The 23,379-nt window shown below is 38.9% G+C and overlaps 1 protein-coding gene across 1 annotated transcript in view; it reads left to right on the forward strand.

Annotated features, from left to right (window-relative positions):
* Positions 1 to 23,379, forward strand: part of LOC136850561 (myoneurin-like) — a 98,499-nt gene that overhangs the window by 25,143 nt on the left and 49,977 nt on the right. The window lies entirely within an intron of this gene.

Here is a 23,379-nt window from a genome sequence, read left to right on the forward strand (position 1 = left end):
GAATCTAGATTCGATAAGAAGATTACCCCTGTAGTGAATACAGTGGCAGAATTAGGAGCATCACTGAAAGTGGTTATGGACAAAGTGTTTGCCAAAAGTGATGAGTGACAGTGTAGTGCAAGTGGAGGAGGTGGCTATCCGTCCTGCCGGTTCTCCTAGAAGACATACCAGAAGTCCAGGGATGGCCAGTGGGGTTTGCCCACAGGTAGTCACCCACTCAGCCACGCTGTTGCACCATCCCAGGTGTCGGCAGGCAACCATTAGAAAGGTGTCTCTTTGGAGGTGCATCAGTTCATCTTCAAATTTCAATGATTCCGGCACGGACAGGAGGTGCCGTAAACGATACCCAGATTCTTCACGACTGCTTATGCGCCCTTCAGATGATGTTGGTCGCCGTTGAGATCCACTACCCATTAAGCGGTATGAGAAGGCTAGTACCAGCCCACGTCCTTCTTGTAGTTATGCTGTGGACCCTTCTGTCCCTGCCCCAGTCCAGCACCCACTTTTGTCTACATGGGACGGTACAGAGGCCTTCTCACTTGAGTGCCCAACTGCTGAGTGTCCTCACCTGGCTCCCAAGTGCCCAGCATCCACTCATAGGTGCCCAATGTCAGCGACCAAACGTCTGGCTCATCCTCCTGAGCACCCAGCACCAGTTTCTAAGCGCCCGGTGCCAACTCTTCAGTACCCGACACCCGCCTCTGAGTTCCAAGTGCCCTCTCCCAGGCGTGTTTCTCCCCCAAAGTATGCTCAGAAACCATGGTTTCTGTCGCCTTCACCTTTAGATCAAGATGAGCCGTCATTTGCTCCTACTAAGCTTCAGTTACCTGAAATCATGAGCTTGTTGAAGAACACTCCCTCTGCTCCCAAGACTTCTCTTGATGCTATCCTGTTCCCAGTCTCCTCAAAAGAGGAAGAAGTTGATCAAGAATCTGCTCCTCCTCCTTCCTATGCAGCTCTACTACAGTATCTTTTAGTGAATTTTCCCACCTTTTTCGCCCCAGCTGCCCTGGTCTCACCTACCTTGACCTTTCTGACAACAGGACTAGGCTCCCCAAGATGGTACTTTCTTCGTCCTCCAAGAAATCTCTCAAGGAGATAGGAGATTGGCTTTCGGCTAAAAGGGAGCAAGGAAAAGCATCTTTTGCCTTTCCTCCCTCTCGCTTAATTTGTAGGAGGTATTTACTGTACGTCACCGGGGAAGCTCCTTCTTTGGGAGTTGCTGCCTCCTCCTAAGGAGACTTCTCTGGCGTCATCGACTCTTCTCAGCGTTCTGCGTTCTCGTCGGTGAAGGTAATGTTTTCTTTGGCGGAACTAGAGCACCTTGTCAAGGATCTCAAGGTTTTTGAAGTTCTTAGCTTTCTTTACTGGACATTGGAAGTACCGGCTAAGGAAATAGGGGACTTCCAGGATTTAACGGGAGACATCACCTTCGACTGGCTGGGAGTCCTGTCCTGTGCTGACAAGGCCATTAGAGATGGCTCTCTAGAGCTTTCCACTCTATATACCTTGGGAGTGCTAAAGAAGAGAGCTCTGGTGCTCCTTTACTACTGGAGTCACACAGATGCAGAAATTGGCCCTGTTATTTTCACCTCTGGACCAGCATCACTTCTTTCCTCAGGACACAGTTAAGGAAATTGCGTCTGACCTTAAGAAGAAATCGATGCAAGATTTGTCAGCCCATTACTTCAAGCAGCCCAAGGATTCACCTGCCTTTGGTCTCCCCTCCAGCAGCAGCCCTTTCGTGGAGGCACCCCCAGATCTCAGTTTAGGACCTGTTCCAATGTTTGATTTACGGCCAGGTCCAAGAAGGGCTCAGCCAAGAGTGCCCAAAAAGTGAGAGGGAAGTCCTTCATGCACTGGTAGGAGCCAGACTCTTAGAGCTTTGGGAAAAGTGGCTGATCAGAGGAGCAGAGCCATGGATCATCAAGGTTCTGAAGGAGGACTATGCCATCTTGTTCCTGGAGAGCCACCATTATTTATTTCTCCCATCACATTGTTGGCTTGCTCGAGAGGCTCATAGAGACGTTTGGCCCTTTTGGAGGAAGTTTCCCTCCTCATCCAAAAGAGGGCCATAGAGGAAGTCAAGAACACCAACACAGAGGGCTTTTACAACCATCTCTTTGTGATTCCGAAAACATTGAGGGGCTGGAGACCAGGCCTCGATGTAAGCGCCCTCAATCATTTTGTCCAGAAGACAAAATTCAAGATGGAGACGAGCCATTCAGTCCTTTCATCCATTCACCAGGGCGACTGGATGATAACCTTAGATATGCAGGGCCCATACTTCCACATTCTGATCCATCCAGACTCCAGGAAGTGTCTAAGGCTCTTGGACCTTATTTGGTTATTGGTGGATTTTCCAAGACTCCTTCCCCAAAAACTGTCTTTACTCAAACAACCCCACTTCAGAAGACACCACCGAGGGTTGTTTACTCTTGCCCTGACAGGCTTCAGACTGTCTGCAAGCTTGTCAGAGCGAAAAGCTTTTCAAAGGGAGCTGCAGAGGCTATTGCACAATGCAGGCGAAAATCTTCTAGCCTCGTCTACCAGGCCAAGTGGGCAGTTTTCTGTCGATGGTGCCTCAACCACTATGTCTCTGCTTCTGAGACATCTGTAACGTAGACTGCCGATTTCCTCCTATATCTAAGGAACTCTAAGCATTTGTCTTCCTCCACCATTCAAGGGTATCAAGCTATGCTTAGCTCAGTTTTTAAACCTAGATGCCTGGATCTTTCGTCAAACCCAGATATTAACGACCTGATCAGGTCCTTTGATACATCAAAACAGAGGAAGGACAATCTGGTCTCATGGAACTTGTATGTAGTCTTGAAGTGGCTGACAGGTCCTGCTTTTGAACCCCTTCGTTCCGCTTCTCTTAAGAACCTTACTTGCAAGATACTCTTCCTCTTTGACTTAGCTACTGCTAAACGCATTAGTGAAATTCAAGCCATCGATAAAAGGGTAGGTTTTTCCCAAGGAGATGCAGTTTGCTCCTTTACCCTAGGTTTTTTGGCCACGAACAAGAACCTGTCCAAATCCTGGCCTTGTTCTTTACCATTAAGAATTTAATGGACATCCTTGCCTCCTAGGAAGAAGAATGAGCACTCTGTCCAGTCAGAGCACTGAGGTTCCATCTGAGTAGGACAGAAAAAATTTGAGTCCATCCAGTAACCTTTGATGTTCAGTTAAGAATCCTTCTCGTCCTCCATCTAAGAACACCTTGTCATTCTTCCTGAGGGACTTGATTTCAGAGGCACATTTGCAGATCCATGTAGACATGTTGCCAGCTTTTGAAGTGAAAGCTCATGATGTCAGAGCAGTATCTACCTCTTTGGCTTTCAGGCACAATATGTCCTTAACCCTTAAACGCCTGCTGGACGTATCATACGTCGACTAAAATTGTCTGTTGGGTGCCAAGTGGACGTACCGTACGTCGACTACAAAAAATTTCAACCTTCGGTCAACTTTGACTCGACCGAAACGGTCGAAAAATGCAATTGTAAGCTAAAACTCTTACATTCTAGTAATATTCAATCATGTACCTTCATTTTGCAACAAATTGGAAGTCTCTAGCACAATATTTCGATTTATGGTGAATTTTTTGAAAAAAAACTTTTCTTACGCCCTTGTGTAACTTCGGCCGAAAATTTCAGAAATTCTTTCGTCATTTTGTCGTAATTTTTGCACTGTTCTATATTAGCCGTTACATAAAGTTTTATATATGAAAATGTGTGCAATTTCATGTATAATACAACAGAAAATAACTCATGGTTGTAGCTTTTATCAGTTTTGAAATATTTTCATATAAATCACGATAACTGCCAAAATTTCAACCTTCGGTCAACTTTGACTCGATTGAAATGGTAAAAAAACGCAATTGTAAGCTAAAACTCTTACATTCTAGTAATATTCAATCATTTACCTTCATTTTGCAACCAATTGGAAGTCTCTAGCACAATATTTCGATTTGTGGTGAATTTTTGAAAAAACTTTTTCCTTACGTCCGTGCCAGAAATTCTTTCGTCACGTTGTCGTAATGTTTGCACTGTTTTATATTAGTCGTTACATAAAGTTTTATATATGGAAATGTGCGCAATTTCATGTAGAATACAACAGAAAATAACTCATGGTTGTAGCTTTTATCAGTTTTGAAATATTTTCATATAAATCACGATAACTGCCAAAATTTCAAGCTTCGGTCAACTTTAACTATAAAGTATGCTCTATACATACACTGCATAATAATTGTTAATATCAGCTAATTCTGGAGGTTCATGCAGAGTGACTTATGATAATTCAATACTAAGAGAAATTGAATAACAAACAAGAATTAGCTTAGCCTATACTATGTATATTGTATACATATACGGTAGCCTTATAAGAGGTGCTAAAGAAACGAGCAGGTAAAAGTTACTGCTGCTTTATTCAAGGTCCAGGCAGTTTATATAGCGGCAGACTGGCGTCGGGCCGCGGAAGACAATGGAAGCAAGGGTGACCTGAGGTCGATAACAATTAATGAATAAATACAGCGAACGAGTACAATATACAATGCAACAATAGACAGAATTAAAGTTGAGTATAATCTTGACACCTGCGAAAGAAGAAATACACGGTACATAGCTGATGAACAGATAAATAATTGCATACACAGTTTAAACAATTGAATTTTTGTGACCTAGCCCGGCCACCGTGACGAATCGTGGGTACAGAGAAAATGGGCCGTCATCGAAGAAAACTTGCTTAGCGGGGACTTTACAGCCTAGCCTACATTATACTGTACTCTATATTCACATATCGTATTATACAAACATCAACATAACGAATATGCATCTTTTCCATGGATCTTTTAAAATGTTATGCCTTAATTCAGTGTATCCAATAATATATTCTATATATTCTTATATTGCTCTTTTATTATAAATTGCGATCATAGTGATCAATGTTTTGGTTTGAAAATCAATTACGTGGTAAGTTATTAACTCAGTTCAGAGTGCTTTCTTGCTTCTAGTTAGCGTAAACAAATCTCTAGATACTTTATTTATATGGGGCAAGGTTATTTTTCATTATACAAAGTGTTTTTAAGTCTAAATAAAACTTAAGTACGTCTCGTGAAATTAATTTAGCTATTTTTTTCGTTAATAGATGAAGTTGGCCGTTTGGGGGCGTTTGTTTTGTGTAAAAAAATAAAGATTCCATTCGATATTTTCACTTGATTCCATCATAATACGAGCTTTACATAATTATCGTTTATCGGAGTAAAAATAGCAGTAATGTGTTCTTTCATGCCCAGTAGTTTTAATTAAAATACTTTCTCTAATTTTAATTACTGTCGAGTTTCATCCATGTTGCCGATGCACGATAATTTATAGTCATTAGCATCTTGAACATTGTTTTCTCAGCTTCAGCTACATCTTGCAGCTTAAATTTAGCAGTATATTTTCTTGCCGATCTTTTATCCATACCAAATAAGGGTATAATGTAAAAATATATCACTCCTATTCTACTTAACGTCATTTGTACTATAACTACGGTAATTGTGTATTACTGTACGATGGTTGAAATACAAGCAAAACGGCTGTTGTTATCTGTTTCGGTGATAAGCAAAACAACAGTTTCTCGGTCGGTTGTTTGTGGCTGTACGCATTTACACAAGAGTATAACGTTATTAACAATACTTTTATCATTCTCTTTTACTTTTTTAATTAGAAGATGGGATAAAGAGATGGAGGAAAAGAAGTTGGTCCATTGTAATTTGGTCTCTCTTGCTGCCTGCGCCCGCATGAAATTTAAAAATATTTTTATAAATATTCTTAGTGGTATTAACCCTTAAACGCCGAGCCTCTATTTACAAAAGTGTCTGCCGTATGCCGGCGCGGTTTGAGAGTTAGTGCCGAAGCGGAAAGAAAGTTTTTTTAAAAAATCACAGCACGCTTAGTTTGTAAGATTAAGAGTTCATTTTTGGCTCCTTTTTTTCTCATTGCTTGAAGTTTAGTATGCAACCATCGGAAATCAACAAAAATATCATTATCATATATAAATATTGGAATATATGACAGCACGAAAAAAAATTTCATATATAATTGTATACAAATTGCGCTGTGAGCAAAACAGTTAAAGCTAATGAGTTATTTTTTTTTTCGTTGTATTGTACACTAAATTGCGATGATTTTGGTATATAACAAATTGTAAAACGATCAAAGCGACACAGAAAATATTGTCACAAAATGATGCATGAAAAAGTTTTTTTTAAAAATTCACCATAAATCGAAATATTGTGCTAGAGACTTCTCGTTTGTTGCAAAGTGAAGGTGAATGATTGAATATTACTAAGAGTTTTAGCTTACAATTGCATTTTTCGACCGTTTCGGTCGAGTCAAAGTTGACCGAAGGTTGAAATTTTGGCACTTATCGTGATTTATATGAAATTATGTCAAAATTTATAAAAGCTACAACCATGAGTTATTTTTTGTTGTATTCTACATGAAATTGCGCACATTTTCATATATAAAACTTTATGTAACAGCTAATAGAAAATTGTGCAAAAATTACGACAATGTGACTAATGACTGAAGAATTTCTGAGATTGTAAGAGCCTGACGCCGTCTCTTCCAAACACGTGTGTTTGTGTGTTCGTCGTCCATCAGAGTGGAGAGACGTTTGGCGTCTTCACAAACAGAAACATACACACAGTTTGATACAGAAGATTCGTTGGAACATTTTGAGTACTGTACATGATTAGAATGCTTGCGTGGCAATGCAAGTAGTGGTGATTGTACAGTTGGACACAGGTTTCCCTGGTACACCTTCATGAGAGAGTTAAAAAAATGATATGGTAACAGTGTTTACTGGGGGGGATGGGGGGAGGACTCTTTCTCCATTAGAGAGAGTTCCACCAATTAGCTCTGGAGTTCGTTTAGTGGGAGGAGTCATTAGGTTTGGTTGAAGAAAGACACACACACACACAAGGAATGAAAAAAAAATCTGAGTAGGTTACATCGCTGTATAGAAGATTACTGTCATTTTTAATATAAGTTTATTAAGATTCCATTTAACTTTCGGCCAAGACGTTATTTTATCACCATGTCTGTCATTATTTATGTCATATTCATTACACAATACTTAAAATTTATAAAAATTTAAAAATTATATTGGTATTGGTGAAAATCACGAACATCATAACAGGATATTTTAACCTTATCACATAAGCCAAGTTTACAGTATCAGTTGCAGTGCGTTTCCTACAGATACTATAATAGGCAGCTATAAAGAGAAGTGCAGCAGCACTTGATTGAATATACCCAAAAACTCAGTGGAGGTGTTGAAAGTTTCTGACACCGTGGCTTCTATCTCTCTCTCTCTCTCTCTCTCTCTCTCTCTCTCTCTCTCTCTCATATTAGCTAACGCAAAGTGACATGATGTCTTCTAGAAATACAGCTAAGCTAAGTATGCAGTTCTGATATGACATTAAGACCATCTAATCTTGACTAAACTAATATATATATATATATATATATATATATATATATATATATATATATATATATATATATATATATATATATATATATATATATATATATATATATATATATATATATATATATATATATATATATATATATATATATATATATATATATATATATATATATATATATATATATATATATATATATATATATATATATATATATAATTTTATATATATATATATATATATTATATATTAATATATACTGTTGTTAAGCAGTGGGGTTACAGGTTACTGTTGAAGTCTTACAGGTTTTGGAATAAAAACGTAATTCAAACTGAAAACCTTCTTTCTTTTGCTGTACCGATGACCTCAGTCTAGACGGCTTTGCTACAACTGAAATTGGTGGGGATAAGGTGGGCCAGTTGAGACTCCGATGAATGGACGAGAGGTAGTAGATCAAGACGGAGTAACATAATGTTATTCCGTCTTGAGGTAGATTATGATCGTGGATAGAATGTATGGCTGACGAAAAGTTCCACCTAAAATATTTTCTTGTTTATCTTTAATGCCTATGTGTTTTTATAGCATTTCTCCTAGTACTAGTATAGTAGTGTAGATTTACTGAATACAACAACATTTAAAAGAAGAAAGATGGATTAAACTCACTCTTTCTTGTAAATACTCGTATATAGAAGAAAAAGGAGAGAGAGAGTAGACGTTACTGATGAGTCAAAATGAAACACAACTAGGGAAAGAGAAAATTCCACAACAAACAATGGAAAGTGAAGAAGGACTGCCAAACTTGGTGCAAACTTTTAACCATTACCATATGGTAAAGTTAATTCGTTTGCCAATGATGACAATTATTTACATTCACAGGTTTCATGTATTCATGGTTGGGTTTGTATTCCCTCTTGAATATACTGTAGGGGTTATTCCCTACACGCGTTCATTAAAATAATTATTACATGATATGAGTAAACACATCATCTTCTACTTGGCTTATATTTTTAATATATTGATTATGATACAAGTTTTAATGTCATACGGACAGAAATTCCTTTTTCGCTCTTATCATCATTCGTGTGAGGATAAGAGAGAGACGCTCTATTGTTAAACAACCCCTTCAGTCATTTACCTGTCCTTTGTAGAAAGGGCTATTTGGAGAAATGTAGATTGATGATATTATCTTGAGGATTTCTTTTTAGAGAATGTATAAGGGAATCAGGATAGCAAAATTCCCTTTAGATTTTTAACTCCATTTAGGTATCAAATTCACCTTTCTAATAAATAAATTACAATAATCATGACCTGGAGCTAAACCATATGCATACGTTTGTTTGCAGTTTTTTTACATTGCTTGGATCGGTGCCAAATCATATTACATGGAAGTTCAGAGGATGCCATGGGGTAATCCAAATATACGACATGCAATTTTACACTTATTTTTAATATTAGTGAGAAGTTCAGCTACCTTCCTTCTAGATCACCTCTTGCAATCTGTTTAGCATAGAAGATTCATGGTTTCTGACTATCTACGGTCAGTTGTGGAGGAGCTCCCATTGTGTTCGCCAGTGGTCCATAAGTTGATCTGGTCTCCTCTCCCTCTCAGGCTCCCAACAATTTACCAAATTAGCCCAAATATTCTCTATGGGGTTCATGACTGCACCCTTACTTGGCCAGTCAAGCAATTGCAGATGCTCTCGACCTTGAAACTATTCCTGGACTATTCTGGCGGTATGGATGGGGCAGCTGTCGTGAAAGAAAATGACAGGAGCAGATGGGAAGGAATAATTCCGCTGTTGAAGTGAAGGGATTTTTCACCAGTGAACCTCTCTTCAATCCTGGTGATATCACCCAATGTGAGAAGATCCAGCCCCACATGTTGACGTGACATGCCCACTCCTAATATATATATATATATATATATATATATATATATATATATATATATATATATATATATATATATATATATATATATATATATATATATATATATATATATATATATATATATATATATATATATATATATATATATATATATATATATATATATATATATATATATATATATATATATATATATATATATATATATATATATATATATATATTTATATATATATAATTAGTTTAGTCAAGATTAGATGGTCTTAATGTCATATCAGAACTGCATATATAATTAGTTTAGTCAAGATTAGATGGTCTTAATGTTCTCAGAAGACATCATGTCACTTTTGTTAGCTATATTTGAGAGAGAGAAGACATCATGTCAGAGAGAGAGAGAGAGAGAGAGACAGAGAGAGAGAGAGAGAGATAGAAGCCACGGTGTCAGAAACTTTCAACACCTCCACTGAGTTTTTGGGTATATTCAATCAAGTGCTGCTGCACTTTCTCTTTATAGCTGCCTATTATAGTATCTGTAGGAAACGCACTGCAACTGATACTGTAAACTTGGCTTATGTGATAAGGTTAAAATATCCTGTTATGATGTTTGTGATTTTCACCAATACCAATATAATTTTTAATTTTTTATAAATTTTAAGTATTGTGTAATGAATATGACATAAATAATGACAGACACGGTGATAAAATAACGTCTTGGCCGAAAGTTAAATGGAATCTTAATAAACTTATATTAAAAATGACAGTAATCTTCTATACAGCGATGTAACCTACTCAGATTTTTTTTTCATTCCTTGTGTGTGTGTGTGTGTCTTTCTTCAACCAAACCTAATGACTCCTCCCACTAAACGAACTCCAGAGCTAATTGGTGGAACTCTCGCTAACGGAGAAAGAGTCCTCCCCCCATCCCCCCCAGTAAACACTGTTACCATATCATTTTTTTAACTCTCTCATGAAGGTGTACCAGGGAAACCTGTGTCCAACTGTACATACATCAAGACAACAATGGTTAAGTTGAAGTCGCGTTCCTTTAGAGAAAGAAAACGAGATGCTCTTGTTGTCTTGTCCACTCCGATGGACGACGAACACACGAACACACACATGTTTGGAAGAGACGGCGTCAGGCTCTTACAAGATTTTCAGCTGAGTTACAGCGGAGGTAAGGAAAAATTGTTTTTCAAAAATTCACCATAAATCAAAATATTGTGCTAGAGACTTCTTGTTTGTTGCAAAACGAAGGTAAATGATTGAATATTACTAGAATGTAAGAGTTTTAGCTAACAATTGCATTTTTAGACCATTTCAGTCGAGTCAAAGTTGACCGAAGGTTGAAATTTTGGCACTTAAAGTGATTTATATGAAAATATGTCAAAATTGATAAAATCTACAACCATGAGTTATTTTTTGTTGTATTCTACATGAAATTGCGCACATTTTCATATATAAAACTTTATGTAACGGCTAATAGAAAACAGTGCAAAAATTACGACAAAGTGACTAAAGAATTTCTGAGATTTTCAGCAGAGTTAGCGCGGACATTAGGAAAAAGTTTTTTTCAAAAATTCACCATAAATCGAAATATTGTGCTAGAGACTTCTTGTTTGTTGCAAAATGAAGGTAAATGATTGAATATTACTAGAATGTAAGAGTTTTAGCTTACAATTGCGTTTTTCGACCATTTCGGTCGAGTCAAAGTTGACCGAAGGCACATCATGATTTATATGGAAAAATGTCAAAATTGATAAAAGCTACACCCATGAGTTATTTTTTGTTGTATTCTACATGAAATTGTGCACATTTTCATATATAAAACTTTATGTAAAGGCTAATAGAAAATTGTGCAAAAATTACAACAAAGTGACTAAAGAATTTCTGAGATTTTCAGCAGAGTTAGCTGATGCTTTCTTTTGGGATAAGAAAGAAATTAGCGCATACGCAGCTGGGTCATGCTTGTAAACAAAACAACAGTGTGATCCGTGAACTCCCAGCATCCTTCAAGGCGTGATTTAAGATTTTTCGCAAACGAGGCCTATAAGTATTTTTCTGTGAATATTTAAAAAAACTTTTTGTAGTCTACGTATTTTACGTCCACTCGGCACCCGACAGACAACTTTTGTCGACGTAAAATACGTCCAGCCGCCATTAAAGGGTTAAATTGCTTACCCCAATGCAAAATCAAATTATCGTAACTTGAGCACTACCTGAGTATTTTAATAGTTTTATGACAAAAAGTGCATTTAGTCATGAAAATGAGATGAAAATACAGTAATTAGTGAATATTTCTCAGTGAAAAATACTGTGAATGGGTGAATTTGGGTGAATTTTCAGCGAATAATGCATATATATGTTCCATAGAGAAATCCGTGAATAGATGAGTCTGCGAATTGTAAGACTGCGAGTACGGGAGGTTTACTGTACTCTGTTTACTTTCGCTATTAGTGATATCAGTAATATGCTACCAGTCAGAATTAAAGGTAACCTGTATATGGATGATTTTTGCCATATATTATACATCATCTCGCATAAAGCATGCAGAATGAACAATTAATAAAACCATAGTAAAAATAGATGGACCTCATCTGTAGGCTTCAGATTTTCCATAAAAAAACTCAAGCTGTCATGTTTTATAAAAATAAAAATTGGAAAAAAAGGTGAAGAAATACCAATTAGCCAAACTGCAAAATTTTTAGCATTAATATTGGATGCACACCTGAATTGGAAAGCCCATATAACTTACATTAAATCAAAATGCAAAAGGACTCTAAGTCTAATTAAAAAACTATCACACACCAATTAGGGAGCTGATAGACATACTCTTACCATACTGTATAAAGCAACAGTGTTATCAATCATTGACTACAGAATTAAAATATACGGTTCATTGTCAGAAGCAGCACTGAAAATATTAGATCCAATTCACAATGAAGGACTAAGAGTATGCACAGGAGCATTTAGATCCTCACCAGTCTCCTCACTACATGTCAAATGTAGCTAACTGCCACTGTTCCTCCATAGAGAGTTCATAACATTGAAAAGTGCATTAAGAATCAAGACAAGTGATTCACCAACAAAAAATCTATTTGATCTAAGAGATATATTTATGAACAATCATCCACCTCCTTTCCCAAGTAGAGCTAATAGATTGTTTGAGTCACTGAACATAGATATACAAGTACCTTCAACAATGAAGTTACCACCCCATTGGACCATGAATTAAGTAAGGACTTTCACACAGTTGAAATATTTATCAACAAGTTCCTCATATACCCCGGAACACCATAGACAAAAAACCATAGATCATACAAGACAAAAAGTTCACATTACGCATTTATTCAGATGGGTCTGAATCACAACATGGAGTAGGATATGTGGCTATATCCCAGAACAAGTCATATCAGTTATCTTGGCTTAATAATGCCTCAGTCTTCACAGCAGAATTGTGAGCAATCACAGTATCCATCAAAATTATAAAACAAATATCATTCAATAATTTTGTGATATTTAGCAACTCGAGAAGCGCTATAGAAGCCGTTCAAGGTTACTACTCAAAAAATAATATTGTACAGGAAATTAAATATGAACTCCACAAATTGTATAATAATGGAAAAAATATTGAAATGTGTTGGATCTCTGCCCATGTAGGGATTAAAGGAAATGAAGAAACTGATAAAGCAGCTAAGGAAGCATTCCACTTGTCAAGAGCAAATGTAAAAATCCCAATTAGTGATTACATAAGAGATATGAAAAAAATCATTGTAAATAAATGGCAAAATATATGGAACGAAGAACATATAAATAATAAATTGAAACAGATAAAATCCAGTGTTAGAAAATGGAGCTCATCATGTCAGAGAGAGGGAAGCACACAAGCAATTCTGATGTGTCTGCAAATAGGCCATACTCGTTTGACACATGGACACTTGATGAACAGTCCACATGACCATCCTCCCGAATGCCCAGAATGCAGTGTTGATACAATAAACCCCCTGTATTTGCTGTCTCATGATTCACGGACTCACCTATTCGCGGATTTTTCTATGGAACTTAACATTATTATTGCGGAAAATTCACCCATTCACAGTATTTTTCAGGTATAAGTATTTTTAGAGTTTTTTTTTGTGTTTGAACTATCTAAATACGCAGTTCTCAGTGTTTTTAGAGGGGTTTTAAGTATTCGCGGATTTTAGCTATTTGCAGGGGGTGTGGTACGCATCCCCTGAGAATATGGGGCGTTGACTGTAACAGTCAAACGTGTTGTGTGACTGTCCAAAATATAACCAACAGCGAGTATCAACTTTGGAAATAAATTGAAGGGGGGAAATTTTGTCAGAATCTTATACATTTTCAGTCATCCCAATTTTAACTTAACCCTTAAACGCCTGTTGGACGTTTTAAACGTCGTCAAAAATTGTCTGTCGAATGCCGAGTGGACGTTGCAAACGTCGACTGAAAATGCTTTTTTTAAATATTCGCGGAAAAATAATTATAGGCCTAGTTTGCGGAAGATTTCAAATCACGCGCCTTGGCAGATGCTGGGAGTTCACGGATCCAGGTGTTGTGTTGTTTTGAGCATCACCCAGAGGCGCGCATGCGCGAATTCCCTCCTACTCACGCCAGATAGCACCGGCGCCGGACCTTGCTGGAGCGATATTTTGACGCAGGCGTGTTTTGCAGAACTTTGGCGAGTGTTTGCGTATTCGTGCTGCAACAGGACGTTTGTAGATATGTCACAAAGGCGTCAGGACCGTGAAAGGCGCATACTGCCTGTCGGAAGTGAGCGTGTGAGGCGAGTTTTAGACTGGGATGCTGGAGAAGGACCCAGCAACCAAAGTGAATTTTAACATTCGGTCAACTTTGACTCAACCGAAATGATCGAAAAACGCATTTGTAAGCCATAATTATTACATTCGAGTAACAATCAATCATTTACCTTCATTTTGCAACAAACGGAAAGTCTCTAACACAATATTTAGAATTTTGGTGAATTTTTGAAAAACAAATTTTCCTCCGCTCTGCACGCGCGAACTCCGCTGAAAATCCTGTCATTTCTTGCGTCAGCTTGCCGTAATTTTTTCGCCGTTTCATATTATTTGTTACATAAAGTGTTATACATCAAAATGTGCGCAGTTTCATGTAGAATACAACAAAAAATATATCATTCCTTTAGCTCTTCACAGTGTTTTAATATTTACATCGAAATCACGATAACTGACAAAATTTTAACATTCGGTCAAATTTGACTCGACCGAAATGATTGAAAAACGCATCCGTTAGCCATAATTATTACATTCGAGTAACAATCAATCATTTACCTTCATTTTGCAACAAACGGAAAGTCTCTAGCACAATATTTAGAATTTTGGTGAATTTTTGAAAAAAAAAATTTTCCTCTGCTCCGCGCGCGCGAACTCCGCTGAAAATCCTGTCATTTCTTGTGTCAGCTTGCCGTAATTTTTTCGTTCGTTTCATATTATTCGTTACATAAAGTGTTATACATCAAAATGTGCGAAATTTCATGTAGAATACAACAAAAAATATATCATTCCTTTAGCTCTTCACAGTTTTTTAATATTTACATCGAAATCACGATAACTGACAAAATTTTAACATTCGGTCAACTTTGATTCGACCGAAATGATCGAAAAACGCATCCGTAAGCCATAATTATTACATTCGAGTAACAATCAATCATTTACCTTCATTTTGCAACAAACGGAAAGTCTCTAGCACAATATGTAGATTTTTGGTGAGTTTTTGAAAAAAATTTTCCTTCGCTCTGCTGTGGCGTACTCCGCTGAAAATCCTGTCATTTCTTGCGTCAGCTTGCCGTAATTTTTTCACCGTTTCATATTATTCGTTACTTAAAGTGTTATACATCAAAATGTGTGCAATTTCATGTAGAATACAAAAAAAATATATAATTCCTTTAGCTCTTCACAGTTTTTTTATATTTACATCGAAATAACGATAAATAGAAAAAATCAACCTTCGGTCAACTTTAACTCAATCGAAATGGTTCAAAAATGCAATTGTAAGCTAAAAAACTTACAGCCTAGTAATATTCAATCAATTTCCTTCATTTTGTCACAATTGGAAAGTCTCTAGCACAATATTTTGATATTTGGTGAATTTTTGAAAAAAACTTTTTTTTATGTCCGCTCGTTACGAATTCATGCATCATTTTGTGATAATATTTTCTCTGTGTTGCTTTAATCGTTTTACAATCTGTTATATACCAAAATCATCGCAATTTAGTGTACAATACAACTAAAAAAATTAACTCATTAGCTTCAACCGTTTTTTCCTTACTGCGCGATTTGTATACAATTATATACGAGTTTTTTTCGCTGTCATATATTCCAATATTTATATATGATAATGATATTTTTTTATTTCTGATGGTTGCATACTAAACTTCAGGCAATGAGAAAAAAGGAGCCAAAATGAACTCTTAATCTTAAAAACTAAGCGCTGTGATTTTTTGAAAAAACTTTTTCCGCTTGGCGCTACCTCTCGTAGGCCGCCGGCATACGGGAGACGTTTTTGAAAATAGGGCTTCGGCGTTAAAGGGTTAATAGACAAAATATAAAACTAAGTAAATAATGAAAATTTAAAAGCCCATAGGGTGTTTAATGAATTAAAAAACATAAAAATGTTATGTAATTTATAATGAATTTTAATTTTTTATATTTTTTGAAATTTGCTTTTATTCTTTTTAATCTTTAATGTTTTGTATGTATGGAATGAGCAAATGTATTTATTGTATACATGTGTGTCAGTGTAAAAGCATGTTCATTATACAGTTTTTTCTTTTAAGCTTCATTTTCATTCATTCATCATCACACGAATGACCTATTTGGTCCCAGGTCTAGGCCTATGGCCTAGACCTGGTATTTCATCCTAATCCTCTGGGTCAGCCCTATGAGAGCTGACAGTCAGCTCAGTGGTCTGGTTAAACTGTCTTCATAATAATAATAATAATAATAATAATAATAATTTGGCAGCAGACCCCCTCTTTTAAACAGGTTTTATTGAATATCATTGCTGCTTCAGCTGCATTTATGTTGTAGAAGACTTTTTTTATTTTCCTTATTGCGGACTTCTCTTCATTGGAGGTGCGTGCTAACAGCTTACCTATATTTGTCATTTCATGGGGGAAAAGTAAAAAATCTGGATTCTGCTTTTTATGTATTCTATACAGTTAGAATATTATGACATAAAGTTGCTAAACACTTGTTGCTGCTGTCGAAACGTCGCGGCAAGAAGCGTTTAGCAACTATATGTCATAATATTCTAACTGTATAGAATATATAAAAAGCAGAATCCAGAATTTTGACTTTTCCCCCATGAAATGACAAATATAGGCGAGCTGTTAGCATGCACCACCAATGAAGAGAAGTCCGCAATAAGGAAAATAGAAAAAGTCTTCTACAAAATAAATGCGGCTGAAGCAGCAATAATATTCAATAATAATAATAATAATAATAATAATAATAATAATAATAATAATAATAATAACCTGCACGGAGAGTATCAAGGGAGGACTGTGGATGGGAAGGACTTGAGGGTCCCCTGCCCCAAGACGGAGATTCTCTCGAGATACAGAGGACCCTTTTGGAGATCGTTCCGTTGATTTGTCGACACAACAATCTTGGGAAAGTGACCTTGGCTACGTACATCGACCACCCTTCTCCCCTTGAAGTCTACTAGGGACCTAAGAAGGAACCCAGAGCTTCTGTAGGCTAGCCTTGGTCCTCGCTTGCCGAGGGAGTTTTGGGCCAGGTTAACTGTTGTCTCTGGGGAGGAGAGTCCCCTTCGATCCAATCGCTTGGCCAAGCTACTTCCCCCTCCTCTGCCTCGCCAGAAGAAGTACCACGCACCCTCGACAGATCCACTGCCAGTGAAACAGGTTGACCTGGACTTGGTTTGCTTAGCTCCAGGTCTCTCGCTGCAGCGTCTTCGAATGGAAGACAGTTTTCACACAACAGGAAGCAGCGAGCCTGGAAGCCACTGCCATGGCAGCCTTCCAGGCAGTCTCCTGGCTGGACCTGTGGTCACTCACAGTGTCCTAGGTTGCAGCCTCTGGGGGTTCCATCAACCTGACAGAGGACTCAACCTTCGGGAAGTTGTGCCAATCTGATGGTAAGGCTATTTCCTACCTGGCCCACAAGACAGCAAATCTGTGGGCTAACTTGGTGCTGAAGAGGAGGGATGCTGTCCTCACTCGGATCACCAAGCACGTTGGCCCAGACTCTGCTTTGGCTCTTCGGAATGGACTGCTGCTGGGTTCTGCCTCTCTTCTGCCCTGGCCAAGAAGGGTGCGTAGCTGCACCCCCTCCCACCCCAGGAAAGTGAAGGGAGGCAAGAGAAAGAGGGAGGAAAATGCTAGGGTTGGAATTCCCCTCCACAAGCTGCTGTTGGTGGGTGGGGGGGGGGGTGTCTGTCAAGCCATTGGGCAACATGGCAGTGACACGGAGCTGAGGCCTGGGTAGTGGATGTCCTTCAGGAGGGCTATCTACTGCCCTTCGAGTCTCGACCACCCCTCACCGACACTCTGGTCCATCTCCAGTGCTATGTACTTAGCTCGCTGAAGGATCTTGCACTCTGGGAGAATATTACAGCGATGTTGAAAAAACATGCTGTAGATGTCGTGACAGATCAGTCCCCAGGCTTCTACAGCCGAATCTTTCTCGTGGAAAAAGAAACGGGGGAGTGGAGGCCAGTCATTGATCTCTCTCCCTTGTACTGATTTGTTCACCAGACTCGGTTCAAGAGGGAAACGGCTCGTTCAGTGCTTGCTTCCATCAGGGAGAACAATTTTATGCTTATGGTGGATCTTAAGGAAGTGTATTTTCAAATACCCATTCATCAGTTCTCTTGCAAGTACCTTTGCTTTGTCCTCGGGGAGATGGTATTCCAGTTCAGGACACTTTGTTTCGGGCTCTTGACCACTCCCTAGGTGTTCATGCAAGTGTTCACCTTGTATCAACTTGGGCCCATTGACACGGGATATGTCTATTGAGGTATCTGGATGATTGGCTAGTCTTGGCAAAGTCTCTTCTGCAGTTGCTCCAAGACAAGGATTGCCTTCTCGAGTTATGCCGCTTCCTGGGGGTCGTGATAAATTTCAAGAAGTCCGATCTCATACCCAAGGAGAGGATAAAGTATGTGGGCATGCTGATAGATATGGCAGCAGCAAGAGTCTTCCCCTCGGACTGCTGTATCAGCAGGTTCAGGAAGACAGCACAAACGTTCTTGTCCCGGCAGGAACAACCAACTCGGTAGTGGCAGGTCACTCTCGGTCACCTGTCGTCCTTGGAGAAGCTGGTCCCTCGTGGGTGGCTTCACCTTCATTCTCTTCAGTGGAGAATGAAGTTCTGGTCTCCGGCATGGGATCCTCTATCTTTCCCATCCCTCTCTCACAGATGGTGAGACAGGACTTAACCTGGTGGCTGGGCAAAAGGACCCTCGTAGTAGGGGTGTCTCTGCACAGTCCCCCTCTTGAGATGCTTCTGTTCACAGACTCTTTAACCAAGGGATGGATCACACACCTGGAGGAGTTGCTGATTTCAGGAGTGTGGAACCGAGACGACGAGCACCTTCACATCAATATCCTGGAGCTCAAGGCAGTCTTCCTGGCCCTTCAAGAGTTTTTCAGCATCTCTTGTGAGCGAAAGGTTTTTCCCGCCTCACAGCAACAGAGATGTCCGGATACCTGCAACAGTCTTCTGCTGCAGTCTACCAGGGGAAATTGGCAGTCTTCTGTGGCTGGTGTCATGGACAGGGTTTCTCTCTCGTCGGAGCTACTGTTCCAGAGGTTGTGGATTTCCTCGTCTTCCTTCGCCGAGGGAAGCTCCGCTATGTCTCAGCTGCTAAGGGCTATAGGGCCACCCTAGGCCTAGTCCTGTGCCTGAGGGGCGTCGATATCTCCTCCTCACTGGAGATTTCTTTGCTGATAAAGAGCTTTGAAAGGTCTTGCCCTCCCAGGAAACTCAGGCCCCCTGAGTGGGATGTGACTCTTGTACTCGGGGTCCTGACTCATGCACTGTAAGAGCCCTTACAAGAGTCGTCAGACAGGGATCTGACCCTCAAGACTGTTTTTCTGCTTGCTCTGACATTGGCAAAGAGAGTAGACAAACTGCACTCGAGGGGATGGGGATTGGTTAAGCTCCATTTCATCCTGTATTTCGTAGCGAAGGCTCAGAATCCATTGGTCCCTGACGCCAGATTTGAGTCCTTTATGATCCCCTCCATAGATGACTTTGTTGGTAATGATCAGGACAAAATGCTACTGTGTCCTGTTAGAGTGATGCAGTGCTATCTGAAGAGGACTAGCCATCTCCGGTCTGAGTGTCAACGACTCTTCGTTAGCACTGGCTTGACCAAGAAAGAGGTGTCCAGGAACACTGTCTCTTTGTGGCTTCGTGAGACAATTAAATGGGCGTACTCTGCGTCAGGCGAGGAGGACTCCAGTATGTTCCAGGTAAGAGCTCACAAGGTCAGGGGCATTGGTCCATCCCTCATATGTAGGGAGAATGTGTCGGGTTCTTGGGTTCTGAAGGCGGGGTTGTGGTTGTGCCAGACCACTTTCACCTCCTTCTACTTTTGAGATATTGCCCACAAGTCCTTGGACATGTTTTCCTTGGGTCTTGTGGTGGCTGCTCAAGTTATGTAGCTTACCCTACTCCTCTAAGAGGACAGGTAGCATCTTGCCTAAGGTGTACGGTTGCAGAAGAGAGACCATGTGTGCGAGTGACTGGTCCATTCTATAATGTAGGTAGATGTATAGAAGCAAACCCTTCCGTCTCTCTAGCAAGGGGAGAGAGGGACAGACAATGTTAACCCATTGCTTATACATGGCCTTATCATTGTCTCCGACACAAAGATTCAACCTAGCCTTTTTCTTGGATGATGCTGATTTCATACCCATCCTAACCTTTTTCTCGGATGATGCTGCTTTCATACCCATCTGTTCGAGAAAGTGCCCAGAAGTCTGACAGTTGAACATACAGTTCCTATACTTCATTCAATATGGCAGAGGCATGGTCCTCTTACTTGGCGTCTCGACCAGGAAGAGGACCTAGGTGTGGCGAACTACCAGTCAGTTCAGGGACTTACTCAGCTTCCTCCCGCCAAGAAGTAAGTCTTCCTGTATAAAGACCAAAAAGTTTGTATATTGTGTAGGAACAGAGGACAAAATTTAAAAGTAATTTGTATTTTTCTTAACTACAGTTGTCCCCCGGTATTTTGGGGGGGCGATGTATACCACACCCACCTGCGAATACCGAAAATCTGCGAATACCGAAACCAATTATCATCCTACACCAAATATACTGTACCTTAAACTATAATCTAAAACACTTTAGCATCATTTCAAAGTCATCTTACAACATTACCCTTAAAAATATATGGTTTACAGCTAAGTGTAAAAACTATTCAAGTTACTCCTATATCCAGGAACATTCATTTTCTCTCATCCAGTATTGAAACTGTCCCATTTTCTTTTTACAGTACTTAGGGGAAACACTGGGAATTCACAAATAGGGTTAAATACTGTACAGTACCTAAATATTTACAGTAATATGTAGTGAAAATAAATTCTTTTTGTCAATACAGTATTTTGCTGTGTTTACATTAATATTAATATTTGAAAATTAGTAAATAATTTTTTTATCGTAAAAAATGTATTTAGTCAGGAAAATAACCTGAAAATACAGTAATTAGTGAATGTATCTCGATGAAAAAATCCACGAATTACCGAATTTTTCGCAAATAAGTCAGGGATGAGTTCCACAGAAAAAGCTGCTAATCCCAAATCACGAGTAGGCGGCGATAGACTGTATACAAGCCTGAGGTCTTTATAGTTAATGCCCATCTCATGCCACCCCTCAAGCTGACACCAAGCTTATACTTGGGCTGAAGGTGAAGGTAAAGTGATGCTCTACTGACTGGGTGGGTGAGACTCCCCCACCCGGTCATACGGTAGGTAACTACCATACAACCTTGGTTAAAAGTTAATTGGCCGGTTCCCCTGGTATTCGCGGTGGATGCTTACCTACTACCCCCTGTGAATAGGTAAAATCCACAAATACTAGACACCCCTCAAAAAATGCTTATAACTGCCTATGCTGATAGTTCAAAATACCAAAAGCCCTTCTAAAATGCTTATACCTGAATATTTTAATAGTTTTATCACAAAAAGTGCATTTAGTCAAGAAAATGATATGAAGATACAGTAGTCTGTGAATACAGGCAGTCCCTGGTTATCAGCGGGGGTTCCGTTCTGATAGCATGATGATAAGCAAAAATTGCCGATAACTGAAAATCAGCGATTTTCGGGGCTTATCGGCACTGATTTTCAGCTATTGGTGCCTCTGTTAAGTATGTATCGACGGCAATACTGTACACTATTATGTACGCCAATAAGTGGAAATTGGCGCATGTCACCGCCGAAAATCACCGATTTTCGTAGCAAGACAAACCCCGAAAACTGGGGTCATTGATAACTGAGCCCACCAATAACCAGGGATTGCCTGCATTTCTCAATGAAAAATACTGTGAATAGGAAAATTTTCCACAAATAATGTGTACAGTACAGTAAACCCCCCATATTCGGGGGGGATGTGCACCCCCCCACAAATACTTAAAACCCCTCAAAAAACACTTAGAACTGCCTATTTTGATAGTTTAAACACAAAAAAATCCTCTAAAAATGCTTATATCTGAGTATTTTAATAGTTTTATCACAAAAAGTGCATTTAGTCATGAAAATATGAGAATACAGTAATTAGTGAATATTTCTCAGTGAAAAATATCGTGAATGGGCGAATTTTCCGCAAATGATGGGTAGATATGTTCCACAGAGAAATCTGTGAATACGTGAGTCCGTGAATAGTGAGACTGCGAATACGGGGGTTTACTGTATATATGTTCTACAGAGAAATCCAAGAATAGGTGAATCTGCTAATCTGGAACTGCAAATAGCCTGGGGTCCACTGTATAAAGACCTCAGGCTTGTATAGTTAGAAAAAATACAAATTACTTTTAAAATTTGAGTTATGGGGATATTTTGAACTTTCTTTCCAAAGGAGCAACTTCACATTGCAGTCGATAGAAGTCAGGTAGACAACAGTGATTGGCCCGTTCATCAAGTGGTGTCAAAGTCTGCTGTTCCTTCTCCCCCAAGCTCATCAAAACCTAGACCTCAACCTTCTCCGTGATAGATCTGAAAAATGCTTACTGCCAAACTCCAAACCATCGCTCTTCCCAGAAGTTTCTGTGCTTCAGTCGGGGGGAGCTGGTGTTTCAGTTCAAATTCCTATGCTTCGGCCTTACGACACCCCCTCAGGTGTTCACAAGAGTGTTCACCTTAGTATCGACCTGGGCTCATTCTCAAGGAATTCAACTCTGGTGACTGGTTAATCTTGGCAAGTTCTCAGGAAAAGCTAATCCAAGAACGGGATCGCCTTCTCCAACTTTGTTATGGCTTAGGCATTGTGATAAACTTGGAAAGTAATTTTTTTCTTTTTTCCTAGATACACAAACCTCCTTACAGAAAATAACCCACCTCTAACTAACCCCACATTTATGCTTGTAGCCAAAGGATACACTGATGTTAAATCCAGTTTTGTACAAACTTTGGAAACAGCTACTGCAATTTACTAGACAAAAGTAGCAGGAAAAAGTTAGAACACAAAAAAAATTAGAGGAGAAATGCTTAAGAGGTGGCCAAAAATGAGGCCATTTATGAACATGACTGAATAAACAAGGCCAAAGCAAAACACCTTATGAAAAATATTTTTATTTTACTCAGCTAATTGTGTATGCAGTCATTTAGTTGGAATGTGTGCATAATATATACTATTTAAGGCTTTATTTTGTCTTTCATATAAGGATTATTTTGATGGTCAACTTGCAGTTATGGATGTTACTAATACGTAAGTGCAACTTGCTCATTAAAAGATACTATATTGTACAGGTATACTTTATGT

This window comes from Macrobrachium rosenbergii, chromosome 22, assembly GCF_040412425.1.
Source record: "Macrobrachium rosenbergii isolate ZJJX-2024 chromosome 22, ASM4041242v1, whole genome shotgun sequence".
NCBI lineage: Eukaryota > Metazoa > Arthropoda > Malacostraca > Decapoda > Palaemonidae > Macrobrachium > Macrobrachium rosenbergii.